The sequence below is a fragment of the Micromesistius poutassou genome (genome assembly GCF_964030765.1).
Source record: "Micromesistius poutassou genome assembly, chromosome: 2".
NCBI classification, from domain to species: Eukaryota; Metazoa; Chordata; class Actinopteri; order Gadiformes; family Gadidae; genus Micromesistius; species Micromesistius poutassou.
This window is the reverse complement of record NC_140272.1, coordinates 24113718-24121180: the sequence shown is the minus strand read 5'-3', so window position 1 is coordinate 24121180 and position 7463 is coordinate 24113718.

The following is a 7463-nucleotide window of genomic DNA, read 5'->3' as shown; positions in this document are numbered from 1 at the left end:
ATGGAGTGTGTGTGTGTGTGTGTGGGGGGGGGGGGTGACAGGGGGCCTCCCTCTACATGACCCTGATAACTCAGTACACTTTGGTTAGCCTGCAGGAACCCCAGCCCTATTCTGTGTGTGTGTGTCTGTGTGGGTATGTGTATGTGTGTGTGTGTGTGTGTGTGTACACCTGCCAGCTTTACTTCTTTTTTCATTTTTTTGCGACGATTAAGAATTCCTCCAGATTTTCTTTAGAGATAGAAATCTGTTGTGAATTCGGAAATGATGGAAAGAATGTGTGTGTGAGTGCGTGCGTGCGTGCGTGTGTGTGTGTGTGTGTGTGTGCAGGGCAGGGGAGGAACACACATCTTCCCACACTGACACTGATCTTGCTCATCAGTGAGAGCGCGGCGCGCTGACATGCTTCCACTCACTCTCTCCTCTGGAGCGTGGAGAGGATCAGAGAGCTGTCTCCTGTAGGTGTGTCCTCACTCCTTCTGTCTTCTTACCTTCTCCCCTAAAACGCACAGGCAAAAATATTATATAGTAATATTTTCATAAATGTATAGGCTATATAGTCTCTATAGCCTATATATTTACGAAAATAGTACGGGGGCAAGAAAAAAACATTTAAAAACGGTGATGGCAATTTCTCACGTTGATGTGTAAAAATACTTTTCTATCGGTGTGTTTCCCAGACAGACATATTGCGGGTGAGAAGAAGAAAACCGTGCATTGTTACTTGTAGAACAGCGACATCATATGGCAGATAGGAGAACTGCAGGTAGATAATATCCATCTATCTCGGAGATGTGTGTGAGCACTAGAGACCCGTCTAGGGGATGATTCACAGATGCTGCTGCTGCTGCAGTGGGAATGGTTATCAGCAGTCTGGATGGATTGTCTGTGTTCTCTGATATTTTCGCCATGTGTCGCAGTCCTTCTCCACAGAGAAATCACAACCGCCGTCACAGGCTGACATTCTCCTGAAAGAATAGCGACAGGGACATCTCGGGACAGGACGTTTCTCATTTTCTCTGTGAGATATTGTCTGAGAAACCCATTGAAATCGACGGTGATGCAATTGCGTCCTATGTCAATTGAAATGCAAACTAGTGTCACCCTCTACAGATAGAATACAATTCTGTATTACATTTTGAAATAATGACTTGGTGTTCATCCATGATGTCGCCAGTAAAGGGCATCCTGGAACCCACACCATGTCATTCACTTTGTCAGCGGGCAGAGCCCTTAGCAATGCTCACTATTACGCCCATATGATATTATGGGTTAATGAATGGAAGCACACGAACAAGAGGAGGATAATGGCGTAACGGAGCTTCCACTGTTCCGCAGACGCAAGAACTCATTACAAAATGTGGGCTTTACATTATTGTCACTTCAAAATATTGATTAAAAAAAGAAATGCACAGAAACACAACAAAAGGAAGCATCTTTATTCCCCGTTGAGGGAGCGGGTCTCCTGGAGGTCTTCAGGGACCAGGAGCACACAGTAACCACGCTGTTGGTTAAGCCCCATTCTGTTTGTGATGTGATAACGAGCAGGGAGACACTCCCAGTCTGCCACAAAAGACAAGAGAAATATTTATAAATAGTGTGTGAGTCACCAACACACACACACACACAGACACACACAGACAACACAGAGAGAAACACAGAGAGAGAGAGAGAGAGAGAGAGACACAGAGAGAGAGAGAGAGAGAGACAGACATAGAGAGACAGAGAGAGAGAAACAGAGAGAGAGAGAGAGAGAGAGAGAGAGAGACAGACATAGAGAGACAGAGAGAGAGAAACAGAGAGAGAGAGAGCTCAACTTGTGGTGTAATGGCCTATTTGTGTACACGACTGTGGTTCCCAACACCTCGTCCCTGATGTCTGATGTTATTTTTAAACAATGCAGCACAGTGCTCCCAAGACATGTCATTACCGCCATGTGTACACACTTTGGTGTGTGTGTGTGTGTGTGTGTGTGTGTAAGATAAGAGAGTGTGTGCGAGTAAGCGCACACCTTTAACTATGTGGGAGGCCAACTCCTTCACTTTTCATATTTTTCGGCTCAGCTCGGTTGCCATGGAGACGTTGGCAGGCCACTAAAGCAGCTGGCGGTGACCTTGAAGCAGTTAGTGGAGCAGCTTCTCTAGCTGCCCATCGGCTGCCCGTTAACCACAACAACACACCCACAGCTGAACAACGCACTGATACCAACTCTCACACATCCCCCATGACCTCAGACGTACGGACTCATGGACTCAGGAAGATATTTCTTCACCCAATCAGAAGCCGGCATCCATTGATGCACTTGAGCTTGAGCTTGAGCAAACAGGAGTACATCAGCGCAGACCCCTGGAGACCCCTCAGTCACTCAGGACCACTGGAGCCACGTCACTCACGACCCCTCAGGACCACTGGAGCGGGCTGAGACCCCTCAGGACCACTGGAGCGGGCTGAGACCCCTCAGGACCACTGGAGCAGAGACCCCTCAGGACCACTGGAGCGGGCTGAGACCCCTCAGGACCACTGGAGCGGGCTGAGACCCCTCAGGACCACTGGAGCGGGCTGAGACCCCTCAGGACCACTGGAGCGGGCTGAGACCCCTCAGGACCACTGGAGCGGGCTGAGACCCCTCAGGACCACTGGAGCGGGCTGAGACCCCTCAGGACCACTGGAGCGGGCTGAGACCCCTCAGGACCACTGGAGCGGGCTGAGACCCCTCAGGACCACTGGAGCAGAGACCCCTCAGGACCACTGGAGCGGGCTGAGACCCCTCAGGACCACTGGAGCGGGCTGAGACCCCTCAGGACCACTGGAGCGGGCTGAGACCCCTCAGGACCACTGGAGCAGAGACCCCTCAGGACCACTGGAGCGGGCTGAGACCCCTCAGGACCACTGGAGCGGGCTGAGACCCCTCAGGACCACTGGAGCGGGCTGAGACCCCTCAGGACCACTGGAGCGGGCTGAGACCCCTCAGGACCACTGGAGCGGGCTGAGACCCCTCAGGACCACTGGAGCGGAGACCCCTCAGGACCACTGGAGCGGAGACCCCTCAGGACCACTGGAGCGGGCTGAGACCCCTCAGGACCACTGGAGCAGAGACCCCTCAGGACCACTGGAGCGGGCTGAGACCCCTCAGGACCACTGGAGCGGGCTGAGACCCCTCAGGACCACTGGAGCGGGCTGAGACCCCTCAGGACCACTGGAGCGGGCTGAGACCCCTCAGGACCACTGGAGCGGGCTGAGACCCCTCTGATTGGACCGATGAGTCATTTGCCTGCAGGTGCTGTACTCATTAAGTTCCAGTGAGAGTAGGAGCTGTACTCCACCGTACATAGAGGTGTGTGTGAGGGTGTTCTGTGATCTCAGTACCTGGTCCAGGTTTGGGTCGGGGCAGAGGAAACAGAGGTCAGAGGAGCTGCAGTGTAGGCCGACGTGTTCTTTGGTTAATGTCCGTGAGCAGGCCTTGTTAAAGCTGAACCCGCGGCCCAGAGCAAAGCGCACACTTCCCCTCCCTCTCAACCAATCAGCCGCCACGCCGTATCGATTTGACACCTCTTCGGACTCGTTAGCTGAAGATGGACTCACATGGTCACGTGTGAGCTGGGCCCATCGGGACGCGTGCTACTTCTGGATGGAGGCCTGGATCAGACCAGCAGCAGAAGGAGAGGAGGGTACGATAGCCCCGTTTGCTCTAGCACTGCTGGGCACCGGGACCTGCATTCCTCCAGAGGCATTAGCTGTGGCTCCTGCTCTGGAAACACTGAACCTGACCCACTTAATGACTACGAGCAGGGACTGCAGTCAGGGAAGAGATGAGGCAACCTTAAACACCAGGGTTAGTGCAGGTAGCCAGGACCATTGATTCAGTGTGTCTCTCGTTGGAGACGTCCACAATTAAACTCTGTCCTTTCATTACTCCATAACTAAAGATGAAGTGAAACCAACGTCATTTGTTTAGGTTTTTTTCATTGTTAAAGGTCTTTGAGATAACATTGATTGAAAAACTGAAGTAAAATGTTGTTGCATTTCTCTGCAAACCAGATTGTGGACGTTCCACTCCGTCCCGAACGCAGCTGGTGATCTGTTTGTGACGTTCAGCCTTTAGGTCCACCGTGTGTGGGCGGGGCTGGGCGGTGGGTGATGTTGAAGGGTTCGCTGAAAGAGGGTGAAGCCTTGCGGACCTTCATAGTATAACGCCTCAACGCGAGGCACGGTTCATATTCAACATCCCGGTGTGGGTTGTAACCATGGTGATGACATGCCCCCCATTCTTAGCCTGAAACTGGGGGTTCACTTACACTTTAAAAGTAGCAGGTACCATCAAAAGACGGTCAATTAGGACAGAACAGGAAACAATATGGTGGCTATCAGGGTTTGTTTACAATGTAGTGCAAGGCAGGCTTTTCTGCAACGCGGGAACTACACATTGGTTTAGTAATGTGTGCCATAGCTGAAAATGAAGACATGAATAGGCCTTCATAACTGCATATCACCAACATGGCGCATCCCCATATATGTCCATTTCAAACCGCACATGTGATCATTATTGATTAGATTGGATCATGCAAAAGTGCCCTCAGTTTGGAGGCCAATAATTGGAGGCACGTTTGCATGATGAAGCTTTTTTTTATTGACTGCAAAAAAAGAGAATCAGTAGGTTGTCATAGGGAACTTCAACAATATAGAACAAGAGGAAATATAATCAATAATGCAAACACTAGATGATTGATACTAAACAATACAACTTTATTTGAATTTGTCAAAAGAGAAAAAAGGATTGCAGAAAACTACTTAGCCAGGTTTTTTTTTTGTATATTTGTTTGTATGTGCTAACTTGTGCTGGACAGAATAAAGATTTATGAGATGTATGATCTATGAGTGCTTTAACACTCATAGCTCATTCTTGGACTATAATGGATGTCAATGGCTTGCCAAATGCCCAGTTTCAAAACGTGCCTACACTGTGAGAAAAAAATTCTGACTTACATCTCGACACAGACAATGTCCACAGTTAACCCTGGATCTTTGCAAACCAGCTACATCCTTTCAATTCAAAGTATCCACAGCACCTTAAAGCACTATTAAATGTATTCATATTCCTACAGTTGCAATTGAGGACATCCAGCCATCTAACATTGATATAATACTATAATGATATAATAATATTATATCTATTAATATTATATATATTATATCATCACTAATTGTGTGAGAGCAGATACACAATTAGTGCAGCAGGTCTACCTGGACACTGATACCAGGGCCAAAGGTCCCGTAGGGGGCAGGAGGACATTATGTATTTCGCTTCATTCCCTTCTGAAATGGGTGGATTCAAATAGGTTTTTTACCGAACACTCACACCCTGTTAACGATCTGATCTTCTTTTTTGTTCATTTTTACAAAATCGAATCAAAGCCTCTCCCTTTGATCTAGACTCAAAGACGCCAACCTTGGCGGTCTCTTGATTTCACTTGCACATTTGTTTGATTCCAGAATAAAAAAAGGTCAAAGTTGTCTCTTTCATCTTTTCGCCTGGCACGTGACACCTACGTCCACGACTACATTCACATTTCCTTTCTGCAGCCGTACTGACTCCACACTTCAGTTCAAAGAGCTCCTTTGAAACGCACAAAAGAAAGAGAAGCACATCCCTTACTGTCTCTTTCCAACGCAAATGAACACACAAAAGGGTTCCCGCCCACACACACAATGACGGAGCAGTCTTCTGTCTCAGAGACAGACCCGGGCTGGAGGGCGGCTGAATTTCCAGCTCAGCTGCGTGTCTGTGATCAAGCGGATAAAGGCACACAGATAGCAAGCAGCCGCCAAAAGACAGGCTACGCCTAGAGTGGTTTGACTGTCGCTGTTCTGGATGTAATGCCTTGCTCTCTCTCTTCAATGCGCCAGCTGGGTGCCTGTACTTGAGAGACTCCTCTAAAAGGTATTCAACTCAGCACCAGAGGGAAAGGGGTAACCATGAAGACACCTTACATTCACACTATGCTTCCTTTCCTGTAGTCAATGTAGTGATTGTTCTCACCCTTCCTTAATCTCCAGATGCTCCTTGATTAGGATCTTACCCGATGTCTTAATACATGGTAAGCTAGAGAAGCAGCTAAAGCGGTCATAGCTTTGGATAAGAACACATCAGTGTATGCTACAGAGGGAATGCTTTAGAGATTGCAACATGGGCATACATCTCATACATATGCCCATTATGCAAGTGCATTTAGCCAGTAACCAGCAATATTGAAAATCATGAGCAAGCCACTTGCAAATAGACTTCATTACCTTTGTATATAGAAGAATGTACCATTAGCAGCATTGTGATTAAATGTGAACCTGGTAACGTGCCATTATCTTTACTTATCTTATTGATAAGCCATTCATACACTAGTTCAACTAGTTTATCATAGTCACAGCGGCTCAGTGCTCCCTAAAACAATGCCGTGTGTGGTTGCTGTTAGTTTTATTTTTTATTGTCAAGTCCCGTTGGAGTACACCAACGATCTACTAGTTAGAACTCCACCAGGAATAGCCAGAGCACTGGCGCCTCCATGGACACACCGAGCCCAGGAGACGGAGGACGGAGCACAGGAGCGGGGCTGCAGGTCCAGGGACCTGGCTAGACTAACGAGGGCTCCGAAAAGACCACCACTGCCTAGCCCAGCTCCGTGATCATCATCACTGAAAGCTGGCTACACCCAGTCGAGCTAGTAGGCCAATCACTGCACTGAGGCAACAGAACAAAAGACTCTGGTGAGCGCCGTGGAGGCGGACTGTGCATACACACAGACCAGGGCTGGTGTACAAACTCCACTGTCATCCATAAACATTGCTCGCCGGACCTGGAAATGCTAGCAGTTAAATGTAGACCGTTCTACTTGCCACGGGAACACTCTGTTACCGTGGTAACAGCCCTATACATTCCCCTGGATGCTAACGCAAGGCTAGCACTTGGCTAGCCTGGCAGCTATAGACAAACAGCAGAACAACTACCTGGAGTGTTTTTATCGTAGCTGGTGATTTGAATCATGCCAACCTTAAGTCTGTGCTACCCAGCTTTGACCAGCATGTTAAATGTGCAACACGAGGGGACAACATACTGGACTGCGTGTACTCTAATGTCAAAAAGGGATACAGAGCCTCCCCCCTTGCACATCTGGGCCAGTCTGATCACCTGTCACTATCCCTGATTCCAGCTTATTGCCCCATCATTAAAAAGCAGAAAGCTTCCATCAGGACTGTAAATAAGTGGCCCGTGGATGCATCTCTAATCTATAGCATAATCTAATCACACGGAGAAGTGTTGATTCTTATGGTTTGCATTCAAATGATCAGTTGTTGCCGTCTGTTCCATTTGCCCGCACAGAATTGGGAAAAAGGGCTTTCATGTACTCTGCTCCTTCTACATGGAACACGCTGCAAAAAGACTGGAAAATAACGGAACTGATTTCTTTGAATGCTTT